This window comes from Oryctolagus cuniculus, chromosome 4, assembly GCF_964237555.1.
Source record: "Oryctolagus cuniculus chromosome 4, mOryCun1.1, whole genome shotgun sequence".
Lineage (NCBI taxonomy): Eukaryota > Metazoa > Chordata > Mammalia > Lagomorpha > Leporidae > Oryctolagus > Oryctolagus cuniculus.
The window spans coordinates 26,165,228-26,187,452 of record NC_091435.1 but is presented as its reverse complement, the minus strand read 5'-3'; the positions used below and the strand labels follow the sequence as shown (position 1 = coordinate 26,187,452).

General features: G+C 39.3%; 1 pseudogene; it reads right to left on the bottom strand.

The window, feature by feature from the left end:
* Positions 1–9,988: 9,988 nt before the first annotated feature.
* The window catches only part of LOC138843115 (replication factor C subunit 1 pseudogene), a 104,537-nt pseudogene continuing 92,300 nt past the window's right edge, over positions 9,989–22,225 (bottom strand).

Below are 22,225 nucleotides of genomic sequence, written 5' to 3'. Positions count from 1 at the left end.
AACCAAAATTGACAAATGGGATTACATCAAATTGAGATGCTTCTGCCCTTCAAAGAAGCACTCATCAATTGAAGAGGGAATTGACAGAATGGGAGAAAATATTTGTAAACTATGCAACTGATAAAGGATTAATATCCAGAATGTATAAAGAGCTAAAGAAACTCAACAAAAAAACAAAAACCTCAGTTAATAAGTGGGCAAAGTACTTGAATAGGCACTTTTCAAAAGAATAAATTCAAATGGTGAACAGAAACTTGAAAAAAATGCTCAATATCACTAGCCATTAAGGAAATGCAAATCAAAACCTTAATGATGTGTTACCTCACCACAGTTATGGCTTTTGTACTGAAATCAATGAAGAACAAATTATGGCTTGGGTGTAGAGAAAAAGGAACCTTAATCAATTGTGGATAAGGATGTAAACTGATGCAGCCACTGTAGAAGACAGTATGGGGATACCTCATAAATCTTAATACAGACCTACCATATGACCTAGTCATCCCACTTCTGGGAATTTATCCAAAGGAAATGAATTCAGCATGTGAAAGGATTATCTGTACCCCTATTTTACTGTAGCTCAATTCAAAATAGTTAAGATGAATCAACCTAGATGCCCATCACCTATGAATGCACAAAGAAATTATGGTATATGTACACATAGGATCCTACACAACAGTGAATAAAATGAAAACCTGTCATTTGTAACAAAATACTTATACTTATAGCCCTTATACTGAGTAAAATAAACCACAAAAAGACAAAAACCATATGTTCTCCCTGATCTGCAGTATCTAATACAGTACCTAAAAGGTAAACTATAGAAGTAAAATTGAAAATGCACACATCTAAAACTTATATTTGACAAAGACATTTATGAGATGTGATGATTTTGAAACAGCACTCATCTTAACTATTGAGGAAGAGTTTTTTGAGGTACATTTTTTCATACTATTTGTTGAACTCTTTCTTAGTGTATGATTAATCCTATGTGTATAAAGTTAATTGAAAATAGATCCTTGTAAACATTAAGAATTCTAAATAGTAGAGGGAAAAGGAAAGACAGTGGGAGTGCAGGTGACTGGGAGGATATGGTAGGAAGAATCACAATGTTCCTAAATTTGCATATATGAAATGCATGAAATTTGTATTTTTTTTTAATTTGACAGGCAGAGTTAGACATTGAGAGAGAGAGAGACAGAAAGGTCTTCCCTTCGTTGGTTCACTCCCCAAATGGCTGCTACGGCTGGAGGTTTGCTGATCTGAAGCCAGGAGCCAGGTACTTTTTCCTGGTCTCCCATGTGGGTGCAGTGGCCCAAGCACTTGGGCCATCCTCCACTGCCTTCTCGGGCCACAGCTGAGAGCTGGACTGGAAGAGGAGCAAGTTGGCCTAGAACCCGGTGCCCATATGGGATGCCGGTGCCACAGGAAGAGGATTAACCAAGTGAGCCACAGCGCCGCCCCCAAATATTTTTTTTCCAACAGGCAGAGTTAGACAGAGAGAGAGAGACAGACAGACAGACAGAGAGAAAGGTCTTCCTTCTGTTGGTTCACCCCTCAAATGGCCACTATGGCAGGCACGTTGCACTGATCCAATGCCAGGAGCCGGGTGCTTCCTCCTGGTCTCCCATGTGGGTGTGGGGCCCAAGCACTTGAGCCATCATCCACTGCCTTCCCCGCCACAGCAGAGAGATGGAGTGCAAGAGGAGCAACCGGGAAAGAACTGGTGCCCCAAATGGGACTAGAACCCGGAGTACAGGGGCCATAGGCGGAGGATTAGCCTAGTGAGCCACGGCACTGGCTCCAAATTTTGTATATCTTAAATAAAATGTTTCTAAGTAAAGATAAAAAGACAAAAGAAAACAAGAACAAAAATTAAAACAATACATGAGAGAGAAAAAAAAACAGAGTGATGGAAAGTGAGGGAAAATGAGAGAGGGAGAGAGGGAGAGAGGGAGAGAGGGAGAGAGGGAGAGAGAGAGAGAGAGAGAGAGAGAGAGCCATCCCAGAGCTGGGCCAGACAGAACCCAGGGTTCAGTAACTCCATACTAGTCCCCAACATGGGTCACTGGTACCCAAGCATTTTTAATCACATTCCACTGCTTTCCCAGGCATATTGTCAGAAATCTGGATCAGAAGCAGAGCACCTGGGACTTGAACCAAGTGCTGTATGCGATGCTAGCATCAAAGCAAGAGCTTAACCTATTGTACCAAAGTCCTTTAAAACATAGTTATTTACTTTATTCTATATAAGGATTACCCTGTAACATGTTTCTGTTCAGTGAAGCACATTGTAAATACTAACAGAGTATTTTGAAAACAAAAATTGCCTTGGAAAAGAGTATGATATGTTTTATTTTTTTCTGTTAAGATGACTGACCTAAGGGATGCCCAGATAGTTGACAAAATTTTGTTTCCCATTGTCTGTAAAAAAGTTTCTAGAGAGAGTTAGTATTTCAACTGGCAAATGGAGAAAGGCAATCACCCTCACTAACATGGACAGATACCCACAATTGTTTTAGGGCTGTAATAGAACAAAAAGATGGAGGAAATTTTCTCTTCCTGGCCTGGAACATTGCCTCCTTGTGCTGTCAGATATTTGAGCTTCTGGTTTTCAGACTTTTGAATCGATGTTACACCAATGCTCTCCACCCCAGAGCCAATTCCCGTACCTTCAGATTCTATCTGGTTATTACAAACCTGTTTCTTTGCAGAACTTAAGCCTCTGTCTGAATTAAACCATTGAATTTCCTGTTCTCCAGTTTGTAAATGATAGATCTGCAAAATCTCTTTGTCCCACTACATGATGATCTAGAGCGCCTGTTGCCTCTGTTTCTGTGGGAAACCTGACTACACTTGCTGTTTGATTTATGACAGGCTTTTGTCCTTATAAACCTGGTATAAACTGAGTATATCACAAGTAAAAATCACATTTCATACATCAAAGCTATTTAACATCATAGCTAAAAAAACAGTATGCTGTAGAGTTTCTCTTGTGTACACTTGTGACTTTATGGTTGACTAGGAATTGCTAATTCTTAAATCAGCTTAGCATTCCAAGGGAGACTAACGTTGTCTACCGGTAGTCTGGTGAAATATCAAAATCAGAAATTTGAAATTTAATTTCTACTGAATAAATATACAATCCTAAAGTTGAAAAATTTTAATTTGAACCATTGTGAATTTGGGATCATCCATCTAGCATTATTTTTCCTTCTTCTTGCTAGAGAAGTGAAAGTGATGCTAGGAGAGCAGCCACGGATATTTTTAAGGAATACAGCCTTAGTTTGAATCAATAATCCATCTATAATACATATTCATGGTTACAGAATTGGTCTCACATAATACATAGGAATTCTTAGTTTAAACTCAGTAGAGAAAATGTGTTTGTAAGGAGAGAAGAACTAATACCTAATATAATTAAGGCTCAAAGTAGATGATCACATTTCTTTTATTTCTAGATATCATTATCTATAATAGGTTATATTATCATGTATATACTTGATGATATATTATACATGATAATGATATTATTTTACAAACCATATGAGAATGGAATCATATTACTGGAGTAAGTCTTATTTTTAGGGGAAAGTGTGATACAATGTTAATAATATTGATAATAAAATTAAATGAAATATGTTGTTTTAAAATTTTATATTTCAATGTAAATATTATGTATTACAATGTGTTAATCCTGCACCTACAAAAAGAAAATCATCACAAAGGTTAACATAGATGAACTTTCAATGCACAATGTGATATATTCAATTATAGAACAAGATAGCCTTTCACATACTTTCATCATTTCCAGAAAACTAATAATGATCCATGCTTGTTGAGGTCCAGTCCTGCAGGTGTTCACTTTATATACAGAAACAAAGTATATCACAAATAATACTATAATTTCAATATTCTACACATATGTTTACTCCCTGCAAATTAATGCAGTTTTTCTGAAGATGAAAAAGTGTCCACAAAAGTAATATATTTGACTTGGTTTCCTAAGAAGTCAAAAATTCTGAGATATAGCAGTGCTGAAGGAGAGACAATGAACAAGGTCCTCTACACACACCCAAAAATGTGAAAAAATTTAGTTGAGATCACTCTATATGATAAAAATTGACCACATGGCCCTCTTTAGCTGGAAATTAGGGGAAGGCAGAATACCAACTGAGAAAGTTAAAAGGATGTTAGATTACTGAAATATTTTAAGGCCATTTTAAGGAGAGTTAATACATTCTTTTACTGCTGGCATTAGAGATAGTAAAAATTACAAAAGGTATAAATACAAATTAGAGCTTAAATTTTTATTACTATAATGAGAACCAAAACCTGAAAATAGATCTACCATAGGATGCAGCCTTCCAAGTCTTGAGAATAGGAAATAAAAACAGCACATGAAAGAGTTATTTGTACCTCCATGTTTATAGTAGCTCAATTCACAATAAATAATATACAGATGTCTGTCAGCTAAAAGAGGCTTTATTAAAGGAATATGGTTGTCACTGGCTTATTTTCTCTCAAATACATTCACTGTGCCACCGTGTTCTCTTTGGCGTTATACATAGGGCTGTGCATGTTCTCCAGACATCCTTGCCTATTGGAGTGTAGCTATGTGCAACATAGCTATGTGCAGCTATGTGTTTTAGAGACACCAAAAGGAGGTTTGGGAATGAAGTGAAACTTGAAGGCTAGATCTTTCCTACACATTTCTGCCTTTGGCAACATCAGTCCCAGAAGCTGCATACTGGTGCATCTCCAGTATCCATTACTCAGCTATGTTTCCATGTCCATCTCCCCTTCAGGAAAATTTATTACAATTCTGCCACTCTCTAGCCACTCGATGTGGTTATCATCACCTTCTCTTTATGTTATTTCAGCCTAAGAATGTCAGTAGCTTCCTGTAATTATTGAAATTAAGTCTTCTTTATTTCCTTTTCTTTCTCTTTTGAAAAAAAATAGAGCTATATTTTCCATTCCTTTCTATATTTTTGAATGAGTACTGTAATAACGAGTAGTATACTGAGGATGAGTAGGGTAATAATTGTAAGTAGTATAACTAATTTGTTTTTTTATAAAAAATTGAGTATTTACTTGTAGCTTGTTATTTTGACAGCACTCTAGAAATGACTGCTAGTCATTTTATTTTTCCTTGTTTACTTGATTCACTTGGACTTCATCAAATGCTCTGAAGTTATAGCTATGATTCCAGGTAAAGGATAAAGTATTTTATGATATATCTTTTTTTTTTTTAATTTTTGACAGGCAGAGTGGACAGTGAGAGAGAGAGACAGAGAGAAAGGTCTTCCTTTGCCGTTGGTTCATCCTCCAATGACCGCCGCGGCCAGCGCGCTGTGGCAGGAGCCAGGTACTTCAACTGGTCTCCCATGGGGTGCAGGGCCCAAGCACTTGGGCCATCCTCCACTGCACTCCCTGGCCATAGCAGAGAGCTGCCCTGGAAGAGGGGCAACCGTGACAGAATCTGGCGCCCCGACCGGGACTAGAACCTGGTGTGCCGGCGCCGCAAGGAGGAGGATTAGCCTAGTAAGCCACGGCGCCAGCCCTTTTATGATATATCTTATCAGGTTATGATTACTTTAATGAATATACGGAGCTAGAACGTTTTCCCAATTGATGGCACTGTTTATTATTATAGTTCCTTATCATTTTACTTATTTTTTAGACTTTCTAAATCTATTCATTTTTAATAATATAAGTAAAATAGATTTCATGTATTTCATAGAGACAATTCTAAGAAGAAAACCATACTTTCCACCTGGATTCCCTACTACAATCTCCTTCCTTTCTTTTTTTTTTCTTTATTCTTTTTTTAATTTATATAAGGTGAACACACTTCATGTATTTCATATATACAGAATTTGGAGCATGGTGATACATCCTACCCTTGCCAATACTTCAACCCTCCATCTTTCTTCCTTTCTTATTGTTTCTCTTATAGATTGAGATGACATAAGTGCTTGGGCCTGTGCCTCATGTGGGAGACACAGATGAACCTCTAGGGTCCTGGCTTCAGATTTGCTCAGATCAGGCTGTCGAGGCCATATATGGGAGTAAACCAGCAGATGGAAGATCTCTCCCTCTCTCTCTTTCTCTGTTAACTCTGCCTTTGGAACAAATAAATTAATCTTTTTTTTTTCTTTAATTTTTACAACATACTTTCTTGTTTTAAAGATTTATTTATTTATTTAAAAGCCACAGTTACAGAGGATGAGGGAGACACACACATATACACACATACACATACAGAGAGAAAGAGAGAGAGAATCTTTCAACTACTGGTTCATTCCCCAAATGGCCACAATGGCCAGGGCTGGACCAGGCAAAAGCCAGAAGCCCAGAGTTTCATCCTGGTCTCCCAAGTGAGTGCAGGGGCCCAAGGAGTTGGGCTATCTTCTGCTGCTTTCCCAAGCTCATTAGCAGGGAGCTGAACTGGAAGTGGAGCAGCTGAGATTTACCCAGCACCTCTTTGTGATGTTGACATCACAGGCAGCAGCTTAACCTGCTATGCCACAACACTGGCCACTAAAGCATACTTTCAATTTACTTTGTAGTCACAGGCTTAATACACCAGTAACTATAATGCTCAACAAGTAAAAGTAGAGAGAACAATGTTCCACATTAATATAGACAATGGGTATATATTATAATCAAATCATAAGATGTCAATTCCATTCTTATACATTTTTTGTCTTCTATATTAACTACTACATGTCACAGAAAATACATGATATATGTCTTTTGGCATTGGCTTATTTCACTCATTAAGCATAATGGTTTCCAGTTGCATTCATTTTGTTGCAAAAGATGGGATGTGATTCTTATTTGAAATTACCACGTGGGGATAATCTTACAGTTAAATTGCAGCATTTATACATTAGAAGTTAAAAAATAAAATTTCCTTCTCCTCTTTGCAATCTCTCCATTGAAGCCTCTGCACAGCCTAACTTACTACTTTAACATCACTTGATGCTATTTGAGAAACATCAATACAAACAACTAAAATAAGATTCTTCTTTTTTTTCTTGTTTTCTTCACTGTATATCTTTCTTTTCCACATCAAATCCACTTTCTTTCGAGATAAATAAAAGCATGCATTGTTTATAATTTGAAACTTTAAAGTCATTAAGAATTTAATGGCTTATGACTAAAACCAACAAATATTTCAGCTCACCTGGCTTTGTTTTCAAGACAAAAATGTTTGTCCCATTTGCAATGCAGGTGTATAAACATAGCAGTGTGACAACAGATGTTTTGCTTAAATTCTAAGTGATTGTTGTCACCACTACATTTATAAAGTGAATTTAGTAACTTTCCCACAGAGAAAGCAGGTGAAGTTGATACACATCAGGAAAAAGTAACTTGTTCACAGTTACATGATATAAGCTATTTTTGAAATGGAATTCATACGGCTGGTGCCGTGGCTCAATAGGGTAATCCTCCGCCTAGCGGCGCTGGCACACCGAGTTCTAGTCCCGGTTGGGGCACCGGATTCTGTCCCGGTTGCCCCTCTTCCAGGCCAGCTCTCTGCTGTGGCCCGGAGTGCAGTGGAGGATGGCCCAAGTCCTTGGGCCTTGCACCCGCATGGGAGACCAGGAGAAGCACCTGGCTCCTGCCATTGGATCAGCGCGGTGCGCAGGCCGCAGTGCGCTGGCCGTGGTGGCCATTGGAGGGTGAACAAATGGGGAAAAAAAAAAAAAAAGGAAGACCTCTCTCCCTGTCCACTCTGCCTGTCAAAAAAAATGGAATTCATACTAATTATCTGTTTCTTCAACTTTTAACAAATTGATTAACTATAAATTCATTAATAAAATTTCATAAATTTAATAAAACTGGAATAAAAACTGATACTTTAGATAATACCTTGTGTGTCACCTCAAGGTCCATAGGAAGGAGCTTTTTTTTTTTTTTTAATGTTACAAAGAAGCATGCTTTCCAATGAAAGAGCCAAGCTGTATTTCAAAGCCGTCAAAAGCAAGGTTCAATCACTACCCCGAAGCTCTTGAGTTTGCATTCCACGATGGCCCAGCAGTGGCGAGACCTCTGCCAGGGCGTCTTCCATGCCTTCCTCCAGCCGCACGCAGCTCCGAATGACCACGACAACCTCAGATGAGAAACCAGTGACGCCAGCATGTTTCCAAGTGTAACAAAACAGCTCCAGCCAGGTGCATAGAGCAGTGGGTTAAGCTGCTGCTTGGAAGCCTGTGTCCCTCTGAGTGTTGGTTTCAACCCAGCTTCTCCACTCCGACCAGTACCATACAAGGGACAGCAATGGATGATGGTTCAGGTACTTCAGTTTCTGCCACCCACATAGGAGGGCCAGATGGAGCTCCTGGCTCCCGCCGGGTCCAGCCCTGGCTGGTGCAGCCATTTGGGGCGTGAACCAGTAGACAGAGGGTCCTATTACTGTGTCTTTCAGATCAATGACTTTGAAAAAACAGTTCACGTATGTGCAATAAAGCACACTTGCATAGGATACCTTGAGAATTTCCCAAAACGGGTGGGCACTTGGCCCAGTAATCAACACGCTCACTGGGACGATGCTCCCTGACTGAAGTCAGCTCCAGCAACTCCGACTTTCGGCTAATGCAGACCCAAGAAGAGGCAGGCGGTGCCTCCCAAATCGAACCATTTGCAGTCCCGGCTGCTCTACTGCCCATCTGGCTCCCTGTCAATGTGCCTTGGAAAGCAGTAGAAGATGGCCCAAGCCCCTGGGCCCCTGCCACCCAGGGAAAACATGGATGGAGTTCTTGGCTCCTGGGTTCAGCCTGGCCCATCCCCGGCCGCTGCAGTCATCTGGGGCCTGAACCAGTAGATAAAGATTTCTCTGTCACTCTGCCTTTCAAACAAATAAAACTACCAGGGCATCATTTATTTTTTAATTTTTAAAAAGATGTATTTATTTACTTGAAAGGCAGAGTTACAGAGAGGCAGAGACAGAGAGAGAGGTTCTTCCATTCACTGGTTCACTCTCCAGATGGCCACAACAGCCAGAGAGGGCCGATCCGAAGCCAGGAGATTCTTCTGGGTCTCCCACGTGGGTGCAGGGACCCAAGCACTTGGGTCATCCTCCACTGCTTTCCCAGGCCATAGCAGAGAGCTGGATCAGAAGTGGAGCAGCCGGGTCTCAAACTGGCACCCATATGGGCCACCGCACTGGCCCCAGGGTATCATTTTTTTGGTTGTCATCAGAACAAATGGGAATGCTAACACTTCCCACCAAGAGCTTCAACTTTCTGTTTTAATCTTTTAACCTTGAATGATTCACGTTAATGTGTTACTACTTCAATTATCAGAAGAAAACAGCTTTGCTTTCTCATCTCCATTTTTCTTATTTGTCCGGAAGCACACGGGCCAGGACATTCATCCTGTCTGAGGACAACCATCCGGCTTCTCCCAGCTTGTGCTCCCGGGCCGGCACACACAGGCAGCCTGGCGTTGCCGTCTCTGGAAGGAACAAGGGATGCGAAACGAGCTTCCAAGCACGCAGGAGGCCACCCGGCCACCTTTATTCTCCCCTCGCACTGCTGGCTATCCTTGCCGACTGTGTGCTCCGAGGAGGTGGGGACGGAGGCCGGCGCACGGCGTGTGGGGTGAGGGCTGTCACCGTTCTACTGGGGGCAGGTGCACAAGGCACTGGCCCTTGTGAATGACAGAGAGTGGGGAACAAGTGAGTCTCCCCATTGTTCTGGGGTGTGTGTGTGTTGGGGGGAGGCCCGGACACAGCATTGCAAAACCCAAAACCACCCACCAGTGCTGGGGCTCGGGGCGGCAAACCCCAGGCCAGAAGCGCTGCTCACTGCCCCCAGGCTGTCTTGGGACAGAAGGCAGGCCACAGGGCTGAAGGCGGCCACATGGCTGTGACGCAGGCAAAGTGAGCCTCTCTCAGCACTTCTTTGAGCTGCACGTGGGACCTCACGTGGGAAGAGCCGCTCCAGCAAGGTACACCGTGCGGCCCCTTGGAAGCCGCTTAGCCTTCCTGTTCTAGAAGTCTCTGGCGCGTTTCCAACACAATCTCCTCTGTTATTTCTGGCTTTACGATGTCTTTGATCTGATGAGGCAGGGACGCACAAGCTCCTTCCTCAGCTTGTGTCCTGCCACGACTACCATGATTACGTTCCAGACCAATGGAGCTGCCTGCTCCTGCACTGTGATCCTCCAAAACTGTAAGCCGAAACAAAATTATTAATTATGCCTAAACACTTCCTTGATGTTTAACCACCAAAAATGATTGTAATATTTGATTGGAAACTGTAGACTCAAGCATATGACTTCTCATTTGGTCTCTGATGTTTAAAACATGATTATTATAGTGTTGACACACTCTAAGAGACATTTAAATTTTTAAATGTAGAATTTTAATTAGTTTTTAACAGATTCAATTTTCTTTATGTAGTCATCAGTTGGTGGACATCTGGGTTGCTTCCATATCTTAACTATTATGAATTGAGCATCAATAAACACTGGGGTACAGATAACTATTTAATATATTGATTTCATTTCTTTTGGGTAAACTCCCAGGGGTGGGGTCAAATGGTATATCTATTTTGAGATTTCCAAGGTATCTACATATTGATTTCCACAATGATTGTACTAGTTTATAATCCTACCAACAGTGGATTAGGGTACATTTTTCCCCATATTCCCATCAGTATTTTTTTTTTTTATTTCTTTATGAGAGGCGTTTTAACTGAGGTGAAGTGAAACCACATTGGGGTTTTGATTTGCATTTCCCTGATGGCTTGTGATCCAGAAGATTTCTTCAAGTGTCTATTGGCCATTTGGATTTCTTCTTTTGAAAAGTGCCTGTTCAAGTCCTTTGCCTGTTTAACTTGATTGTTAGTTTTGTTGTTGTTGAGTTTCTTTAACTCTGTTGAAGTCCTTTGGTATTTCTCAACTGGTTGGGTGTTTTGTGTTGAATTTTTTAATTTGCTAATAAAGTTGGATATTATTCCTCTGTTAGGTTGTTTGTTTACAAATATTAACCTGGAAGCACCACAATACCTGATTTCAAAGCATACTGCAAAAATATTATAATTAAAACAGCTTGGTACTAGCATAAAAACTGATACATAGATCAATGGAATAGAATAGAGGGCCCAGAAGTTAATCCTTGTACATACAGCCAATTGATTTTTGACAAAAGTGCTCAAAGCATACAATGGAATAAAGATAATATCTTTATTAAATGGTACTAGCAAAACTGGTTGTATATATGTAAAAGAATGAAATTAGATAAATACCTCTCACCAAATACCAAAATCAACTCAAGATGGATCAGAAACCTAGATTTAAGGCTTGAGACTATGAAGTTGCTGGAAGAAAACATAGATGGGGATACTCTAAGACATTGGCCTAGAGGAGGACTTCATGGGCAGGATCCCCGGAGCACAGATAACAAAAGCAAAACTAAAGAAAGGGAACTATATGAAACTCACAAGCTTTTGTACAGCAAAGGAAATGATCAGTAGAGTGAGGAGACATCCAACAGAATGGGAAAAGTATTTTTATTTATTTTCAATTTTATGTTTTAAAATTAATAATGGAAACATGCTGACTCATTTATAATAACAATACTTGAAATTTCATGGCATAGCAAACTTTTTGGACAGGGAAAAAAGTAATATTTAGGTCATAGATCTTTACCATAAAGTCATACAGATGCTCCTGACCTCAGGTTTAGTAAGCCTAGAAAATTCTCCACCAATAAAATAGGGAAAAAGAAAACTTTGACACAAATCATTACATAATACTCTGTAGCAGAAAAAGTCATTAATTGTTATATATACATGCATTTCTATCTACACATACTATTTATTTGTATGTGTGTGCTAGCCACAGGGCTTTTAGTTTCTCTTTCCAGACCAGGTTATTCTTTTTTTTTTTCTAAAGATTTATTTATTTTACTTGAAAGAGTTACACACAGAGAGAAGCAGAGGCAGAGAGAGAGAGAGAGAGAGAGAGAGAGAGAGAGAGGTTCTCCATCCACTGGTTCACTCCCCAAATGGCCGCAACAGCCAGAGCTGCGCTGATCCGAAGCCAGGAGCCAGGAGCTTCCTCCTGGTCTCCCATATGGGCGCAGGGACCCATGGACTTGGGCCATCTTCCACTGCTTTTCCAGGCCACAGCAGAGAGCTGGATTGGAAGTGGAACAGCTGGGTCTCTAACCGGCGCTCACATGGGATGCCAGCACTCCAGGAGGCCATCCCATCCGCTATGCCACAGTGCTGGCCCGGGTTATTCTCTTTAAATCTAAAATTGAGAGTATTGGCAATGAATATTTTTACCTTTCATACAGATTATAAAAATTTGGCATATTTATATTATGGCATCAAAAACAATCCATCCTATATAGAACATTTTATAAAATTGAGAAATATAATATTGATTCTGTAATAGACTATTTCAATGGTGGTATGGGGTTCCTTGGAATCCCCTTTTTTCAACTGTTTCAAAAATAACAGCGATAATTTTAATCATAAAACATTTCAAATCAGTGTTTTTTTAACTATGAGAATTATTGTAAGGTCTTTATAGGAAAATGAGTAGGCAAATAGAGGTATGTACCCAAACAAGCAACTATTCGCGCACTCTGAAGTTGCATCTCATTGTTACTCAACAAAGACACCCCAGATGGCCTCAGATAGCTAGGCTGTACCAGACTGAAACCAGGAGCTAGGAGCTTCTTCTTCTTCTTCTTCTTCTTTTTTTTTTTTTTTTTTTGACAGGCAGAGTGAGACAGTGAGAGAGACAGAGAGAAAGGTCTTCTTCTGTTGGTTCACCCCCACAAATGGCCACTACAGCCAGTGCACCCCGCCAATCCAAAGCCAGAAGCCAGGTGCTTCCTCCTGCTCTCCCATGCAGGTGCAGGGCCCAAGCACTTGGACCATCCTCCACTGAACTCCCAGGCCACAGCAGAGAGCTGGAATGGAAGAGGAGCAAGCAGGATAGAATCATGAGCCCCAACTGGGACAAGAACGTGGGGTGCCGGTGCCACAGGCGGAGGATTAGCCTAATGAGCTGTGGCGCCGGCCAGGTGCTTCTTTAAGATCTCCCAAGTGGATTACAGACACCCACATACTTGGGCCATCTTTCAGTGCTGATAAGGAGCTGGATAGGAAGTGGAGCAGCCACTCTATTTATTGAGAGTCCACTCTATTTATGCCTACTTTTGGTGGACCTCAATAAAGTCTTCATGAATTATTGGGAAAGACATGTACATGCCAAGAATCATTAACCAGGAGACTCAGCAGGTAAAGCCACCGCCTGCAAAGCCAGCATCCCATATGTGTGCCAGTTCATGTACTGGCTGCTCCACTTCCTATCCAGCTCCTTACTGATGCTGAAAGATGGCTCAAGTATGTGGGTGTCTGTAATCCACTTGGGAGATCTTAAAGAAGCTCCTGGCCGGTGCCACAGCTCGTTAGGCTAACCCTCCGCCTGTGGTGCCAGCACCCTGGGTTCTAGTCCCAGTCGGGGCGCTGGATTCTGTCCCGGTTGCTTCTCTTCCAGTCCAGCTCTCTGCTGTGGCCTGGGAGTGCAGTGGAGGATGGCCCAAGTGCTTGGGCCCTGCACCTGCATGGGAGAGCAGGAGGAAGCACCTGGCTCCTGGCTTTGGATTGGCATGGCACTCTGGCTGTAGTGGCCATTTATGGGGGTGAACCAACAGAAGGAAGACCTTTCTCTCTGTCTCTCTCTTATTGTCTAACTCTGCCTGTCAAAAAAAAGAAGCTCCTAGCTCCTGGTTTCAGTCTGGTACAGCCTAGCTATCTGAGGCCATCTGGGGTGTGAACCAGCAGATTGAAACTATCTCCCTCTCTCTCTCTCTCTGTAACTCTGACTTTCAAATAAATAAATAAATAACTCTTTTAATAAAAAATCATTAACCCAAATGTGCATCAGAGGAAGTAACAAAGCCCTTTCAAATCCATTTAATGATTTATGAGGGATCAATAAGTACTGAAAAGAATTTCTCTCTCTTTTTTTTAATTCTTAGTCTGGGATTCTTTACAAACATAAAACCAATATTTTTAACCTTTCTTCTTTTTTTTAAGATTTATTTATTTGAAACACAGAGTTACAGAGAGGTAAAGGCAGAGAGAGGGAGAGAGAGAGGGAGAGATAGCCCTAATTGCCAGAGCTGTTCCAATCCAAAGACAGGAGCCAGGAGCTTGGAGTTTCTTCTGGGTCTGCTACGTGGGTGCAGGGGCCCAAGGACTTGGGCCATCTCAGTTGTTACCCCAGACCATAGCAGAGAGCTGGATAGGAAGTAGAGCAGCCAGAACTCGAGTCAGCCCCCATAAGGGATGCTGACCCTGCAGGCAGTGGCTTTATCCACTGTGCCACAGCACTGGCCCCAGTTTTCAAACTTTGAAATCCTAAGATGGGTAATTAAATCATTTATGGCAACAATTATCTGAGGAAACTATGAATGAAAATGGAAACTTTTATGGAAAAATATTTAAAAGCAGGAACTTTTTTTCTTTTTTTATCTACTTTCTTATTTACAACTTTATTGAAATATAAATCAAATATATCATCCAAATATGTGATCAATGACTTGTGTATTCACAGGCTTATACATCCATCATTATAAACATTTTTTAACTTTTATTTAATGAATATAAATTTCCAAAGTACAGCTTATGGATTACAATGGCTTCCCCCCCATAACGTCCCTCCCACCCGCAACCCTCCACTTTCCCGCTCCCTCTCCCCTTCCATTCACATCAAGATTCATTTTCAATTCTCTTTATATACAGAAGATAAGTTTAGCATACATTAAGTAAAGATTTCAACAGTTTGCTCCCACACAGAAACATAAAGTGAAAAATACTGTTTGAGTACTAGTTATGGCATTAAATCTCAATGTACAGCATATTAAGGACAGATCCCACACGAGGAGTAAGTGCACAGTGACTCCTGTTGTTGACTTAACAAATTGACACTCTTGTTTATGGCATCAGTAATCAACCTAGGCTCTTGTCATGAGCTGCCAAAGCTATGGAAGCCCCCTGAGTTCACTGACTCTGATCATATGTAGACAAGGTCATAGTCAAAGTGGAAGTTCTCTCCTCCCTTCAGAGAAAGGTACCTCCTTCTTTGATGACCTGTTCTTTTTCTTTCCACTGGGATCTCACTTGCGGAGATCTTTCATTTAGGTTTGTTGTTGTTGTTGTTGTTGTTTTGCCAGAGTGTCTTGGCTTTCCATGCCTTAAATACTCTCATGGGCTTTTCAGCCAGATCCACATGCCTTAAAGGCTGATTCTGAGGCCAAAGTGCTGTTTAGGACATCTGCCATTCTATGAGTCTGCTGTGTATCTCGTTTCCCATGTTGGATCGTTCTCTCCCTTTTTTGTTCTATCAGTTAGTATTTGCAGACACTAGTCTTGTTTATGTGCTCCCTTTGGCTCTTAGTCCTATCATTATGATCAATTGTGAACAGAAATTGATCACTGGGACTAGTGAGATGGCATTGGTACATGCCACCTTGATGGGATTGAATTGGAATCCCCTGGTATGTTCTAACTCTACCGTTTGAGGTAAGTCAGCTTGAGCATGTCCCGAATTCTACATCTCTTCCCTCTCTTATTCCCACTCTTATATTTAACAGTGATCACTTTTCAGTTAAGTTTCAGCACTTAAGAATAACTGTGTATTGATTACAGTATTCAACCAAAAGTATTAAGTAGAATAAATAAAAGAAATACTAAGACGGATAACATATTAAGTTTTTCATCAACAGTCAGGGTGAGGGCTGATCAAGTCACCATTTCTCATAGTGTTCATTTCACTTTAACAGGTTTCCTTTTTGGTGCTCGGTTTTTGTCACCGATCAGGGAGAACATATGATATTTGTGTGGAACTTTTTTTTCTTTAATAATCTACATGGTCTCCTGTAGTAAATCATTACTATTTGAGATTTGGTATTTGCGAATGTGTGGACTCATTATAGTTTTTTTGGAAACCTAAAAGTAATACCCAGAGTATTTTATGGTCATTAGTACATATGCACAGAGTGGTGCAAAATTCCAGTGATCTGACACTCACAATCCTAGCTGAGGTAAAAGCAGGAAACATTCTATCTTCTGGTTTCAGTTCTAATATCATAAATGTGTCTTTCTGGTATAATATTTAGCACCACAATTTTAATTTTTTTTTGTTTTTGTTAATAACTTTCACCATTTAAAATGGCCACAAGTGCATCGAATGTATAATTTTCCAAGAGCAAGAAGGCTGTGACACATTTTATAGAGAAAATAAATGTGTTTAGTTTTATTTAGAAAAAAGTAAATAAATGTGAATAAAGAAGAAACCAAGTAATGAAAATTAAAGAAAAAATAAAGAAAATAAATGTGAATTAAAGCTTTATTCAGGAATAGTTAAAATGTCTGTGTAAATGTAATGTTAACCAAAACTATATATTAAATGAGTTGTCTTTACAAGGAAGCCTTTTAAAAACAGGTTGTGTATTTGCTGGCTGTTAAAATGCTAACCAGAATTTCCAACACCAACCTTCTATTTCTTCAGGCACAGTGATTCAGTGTTCACCAAATAAGCTCTACAGGTGACTATAGAATACAACAAACTTCAGTAATGGGAACTGCCTTGACTAAGCATCTCTCCCTTCTAAAAGATATTGACTTGGGGCCGGCACTGTGGCGTAGTGGGTTAGGCCGCTGCCTGCAGTGCTGCCATCCTATATGGGTGCCGGTTTGAGATCTGGCTGCTCGACTTCCGATCCAGCTCTCTGTTTTGGCCTGGCAAAGCAGTAGAAGATGGCCCAAGTCCTTGGGCCCCTGCATCCATGTGGGTGGCCCAGAGGAAGCTCCTGGCTCCTGGCTTCAGATTGGCACAGCGCCCACAGTTGCGGCTAATTGGGGAGTGAACCAGAGGATGGAAGACCTCTCTTTCTCTTTCTCTGCCTCTCCTCTCTCTGTGTAACTCTGACTTCCAAATAAATAAATAATTCTTTAAAAAATATTGACTTATTTATCATATTTGAAAGGCAGAAAGAGAGAGAGAGAGAGAGAGAGATCTCCCACCCATTTGCTCATATTCCAATTGCCCACAACTAATGCATCTAGGCCAGGCCAAAGCCAGGATCAAGAAACTTAATCCAGGGCCCAGTGTTGTGGCATAGAGGATAAAACTGCCACCTGATGCCTGTATCCCTTATGGGTGTGAGTTGGTGTCCTGGCTGCTTCACTTTAAATCAACCTCCCTGCTAATGACCTGAGAAAGTAGCAGAAGATGGTCTAAAGGTTTACAGCCCTGCAACCCGCTTGTCAGACTTGAGTGAAGCTCTGGCCATTGTGGCCATCTGGAGAGTGAATCAATGGATGAAAGATTCTCTCTCTCTCTCTCTCTTTCTCTCTCTCTCTCTCATACTGTGTGTGTGTGTGTGTGTATCAATATAATTATGCTTTTCAAAATAAGAAAAGCAATCTTAAAAAAAAGAAAAAAAAAACCTAAACATTCCAGATCTCTCACGTAGTTGGTGAAGATCCAACTGTTTGAGCATCACCTGGTGAATATTGGAATGCACATTAGCAGGAAGCTGGGATCAGAAGTGGAGTCGGGACTAGAACCCAGACACTCCCATAAGGGGTGAAGACATCTCAAGTGAAGTCTTAATCTTGGTACCAAATGCCTGCATATGGTACATGTATCTGTTTCATCTTGTGACTAATTTGTAATAATTGAGGTCTAATCACACTTATACATATTTGTGCACAAACATACATGTATACACAGACTCTAGGAGAACTTAAGTCCATTCTCTATTTTTTATGTAACATAGTTGTGAATGCATTCACTGTAAAAATTGTAATATTTGCATTTAGATAGTCATAACCAGTTGCCTCTGATAAAGTTGTTCCCTTTGTCACAGTTATGCTACAGCATTTTATGAACCATACCTAACCGATTATAAATGCCTAATGCTAGAGGGGAAAGGTGGAGTAAAGTGAATCTCGTGTTCCACCTCACTTATCATAGAGAGCTATTGAGGCTTCCTGTAAACTAAGCCACATGATATCTAAGAGAAAATTCATAACATAAAGAGTCAAAAGTGGTAATTTTCAACCTCAAAAAGCAATCACATAATTGTCCAGGGAATTAGAATTAATTCTTTCAATAACTGTGCTATATCAAGGAAAATAACAATGTTATCATGTAAGTGCTTTGTAGATTTATATTATGTTACTTTGTAATGTGTAAATTGCCTGGTTTCACATTTGCATGCTTTTTAAATCAAGCTGATACAAACATTAAGTTTATTGGTACGTATTTTTACAGAAATTATTTTATTCACACATAATGATTTTGAATATTTAACTCTTTGCTTATTTAAAGCATGTGTTTCAGATTTTATCCATATGGACACATTAAGATTCCCAAATTTCATATTTTAGTGCTAATCACTAACATTCTGAATGTATCCTGAAAATTATTGTTTTGATGTAATGATGTCAGCCCAGTACTTAATTCATCAAAGTGGCACTACATTTTAATAGAGAACCAAAATATTAATGCCCTAATTCATGTAGAGATAAAAATCCAAATATTAACCTAGTTAGAGAAAAAATATACCTCAACAGCTTTCTGTGTGAAGTTACATGTCTGTCAATCCATCATTTTCTAAAAGCACTTTATAGTAAATGAAATTGAACAAGGCCTGACAAAAATATTTTTAAAGCTGTGCTACTATTCTGTGCTCAATTAAATATAGCCACTGTACTTGTATTTTGTCGAAACCATATGAATAATTTTCTTTTAAATTATGAAATTTATTACTGATTTGTACCCTAGGACATATACCAAATTTATGCAACTCTTGTATCTGTACCAAAACATTTGAATAGGTCAGTGTTTGGTAAATATTTTCTTCCATCTACTAACATAGAGATCTTTTTGATGAGAAACACTTTAGGAAATAGAACTTCAAATTTCACTGACCGTGTGCTTTCCATATTAATTATTACAATGAGTCCAACAACTGCATCTATCTGTGCTGTGGCTACCCTGCATATAACTTTTCTCATTTCTTACCTGAAAGATTGCAAAATCATCCTGTTATCCAAGATTTCATTCTAATTTATCCTCGACTATTGTTAGCTGAGAGAGGAGAATGGTTCATGTAAAGTAAATCAAAGCAGTTCATATCTTTTCTTACACATTTCAATGGCCTTTCATTGTCCTCAGGAAATCCGAACCAATTTTATAGTCGGTAATTGTGAATTGTCTGCTGGTACTGTGTAGTAACAGTCTGTAGCCTCTTGTCATTCAATTTTCTCTCATTAGATCCAAAACTATTGACCTTTTTTTTTGGTAATTTTAAGTTATGATCATCCATGTCCTAGGCGTGTGTGCATTTTCTTCGTTTTTGTCATTTTGCTCTTTCTATACTACTCACAGTATCTCTTCATCACCTCCACATACAGGCATTGTTGCAACACCCTATATTGTACAGAAAAATCTTGCCACAGCTAAACATTCTCAGCACATCCTGCTCAGTAACATCCTCAGAAATTGGGCATATTTATTTGCTAAATTCCATTTATCTCTTTTCTCCTATTAAGTTGTAGGCACCAACTTAGTTCTCTGTGCTAAAGTATTGCCCCATTTACCATAGTTTAAAAAATAAAAGTTTATTTCTAAATTATTGCCCTGTCCAGACTTTGGGGTCAATAGCTGTATTTCTTTTACACAATGATTATTCTTCTGTTTTCCACTTAGCAATAAAGTGAGTATACTTCACAATGGAAGAAAGAATGTTGGCAGACAACGTAGGATTTGTAGCACAGACTCTCCTACTTTATTTAGGTTTTTAAACTTACATAAAATAAAGATTTTAATTTTGAAACAATAATACTTTACAAAGCTTTGTCCAACAAAAGCCTCTTCAGCATTTTTCTCATGGGCACTACAGCAATATGCATTTTTTCTTTATACTATTTGATGAATTCTTTGTATAGTGTAGGGTTAATCTTATCAGTATAAAGTAAACCTAAAGCAGTTCTTTGTAAAAGTTAAGAGTGGGAACAGGAGAGGGAGGAGGAAGAAGGTTGGGAACATGGGCAGGAGGGATGGTAGGGTGGGAAGTATGACTATGTTCCTAAATCTCTATATATGAAATAAAATCAAATAAGATAATTAAATTAAAATAAATTAAATATTAAAAAACCTTGAAATTTATATGATCTCACAGAGATTATGGAAATTTACTTCATTGGCATGTGGTTTATCTTTACTTCAGTGTTTTCATTCAACAAATGAAACAATATTTAGATATTCATTATATTCCAAAACCAATAAATGTCAATAATCAGAGGAAAACAATAAACCCTAAAGCAATGTGACTGTTTCCATTTTGTTTTTCAGGAGGCCTTTATAATCTCTTTGCGTAGATGTGTGTGAAATACAAGTAGAATGTCAAGGATTATTCTAATGACTGGAAGGATAACTGGTGAACAGTACATGTTGAATATAGTTAAAGTTCTATGCAAATAGCATGAGGTATTATTGAGTAGGGCACTCCTAGCTTTACATTAGAAAAGGTTTGTAAATCAAACAATAGTATTTTTTTATTAAGAATTGCTCAACAGCAAAATAAGTAAATTTAAACAATTAAAATAAGCAATTATAAAACAGGAGAGTATCTTTCTCCTTTCATCACTAGATGCATGTGTATTCCTACTCCTAAGAAAGCCATGTCAAGGATTTTAATCATGTAAGTAATTTCATTTTTTATGTTTCTGTCCTAATCATACTTGTGAGTTTAGCTTACTTTTCTACACACTCCCCTGAAAGTGAGAACAGTCACCGAAGAACCAGCAGTTCTAGGTGTTGGTGAAGTTTCCATTACAGAAATATACTTCTTTGATTTATTAAAGATATATTATTGTTTTAGGGTTAAGTGTCATGTTTCTCTATTTCTCTCTCTCTCTCTCTCTCTCTCTCTCTGTGTGTGTGTGGGGGGGGGGGGGGGGAAGTACTCCAGAGTCTCTCATCTCATAAACAATAAAATAACTGAGATTCTGAATCTTCAACAGATAAGATTAGATCATTTTGATTTCCCATTCTCATTTTGTCCTTGATCAGCCAGCCTGTCTTCCTCAAGCAACAGCAGACCTTTCTCTGTCCTGTGTTGTAAAAATGTATATTAGGAGTTTACAATATTCAGTTTTTACAAGGGGAACAATACAGTTTAGCACCCACATTTTGAGAAACACCTTATGATACAACTTTTCCTGTATGATGTCTAAGACAACATGATCTGCCAACAGTAAGCATGAATTTAAAGGCTAGTGGTGAATAGATTCAGTTTGAGTAGTTGTTGTGAATCATGGGACAAAAATTGCAAGGAAACAGAGCAAAACAAAGAAAACTATAGAGAATTGTTCAGCAGGTTTTAGGAACTATTTTGAAGTTGGTGACTGTGGGGGCACTGTGGTTCATTCATTCTGTCATGTTTTCTTCCTGCAGTGCACCTCTCTTCCGAGGAAAGCTCAGAGACTGCAAATGAATAGGTACAATGGGAGTGAGGTTATTTTGTAGGGGAGTGTTCCAAGGGCAATGAAATATGGATTTGAAAACACCAGCAGAATGAGTGCTGGAGGGTAATACAAGAGTGTGAAGTGTGCAATTTTTGAAATTTATATTATCATCAATTCACATAGTACATGATATTGTTAATTTTTAGTTACTATTTTTGTATGTAGAGTTTTTTCTATAGGGGCTGGTGTTGTGGTGTAACAGGTAAAGCAGCCACCTAAGCGGCCGGCTTCTCATATGGGTAACTATTGCTGAACCAGCTGCTCCACTTCCAATCCAGCTACATAGTAATGGACTTGGAAAAATAGCAGGGTGGCCCAAATGTTGGACCCTGACATGCATCTAGGAGACCAACTGGAAGCTTCTTGCTCCTGGCTTCAGCTCAGAGTGCCTAGAATCAATACCCACCTCTGACTCTGACTCCTGATTTCAGCTTCTTGTTAACTAAGCCACTGATAGGCAGCATAATGACTCAACCCATGTGTGAGAACTGGATTGCATTCCCATTTCCTAGGTTTGGCCTTTGCTCCAGTCCTGGCTATGGTGGGCATGAAAGCACTGATATGGTTTCTCTCTCTCTCTTTCTGATTCTCAAAAACAATAAATAAAATAATGTGTCATGGATTTAAATATAAATAAAAAATAAATA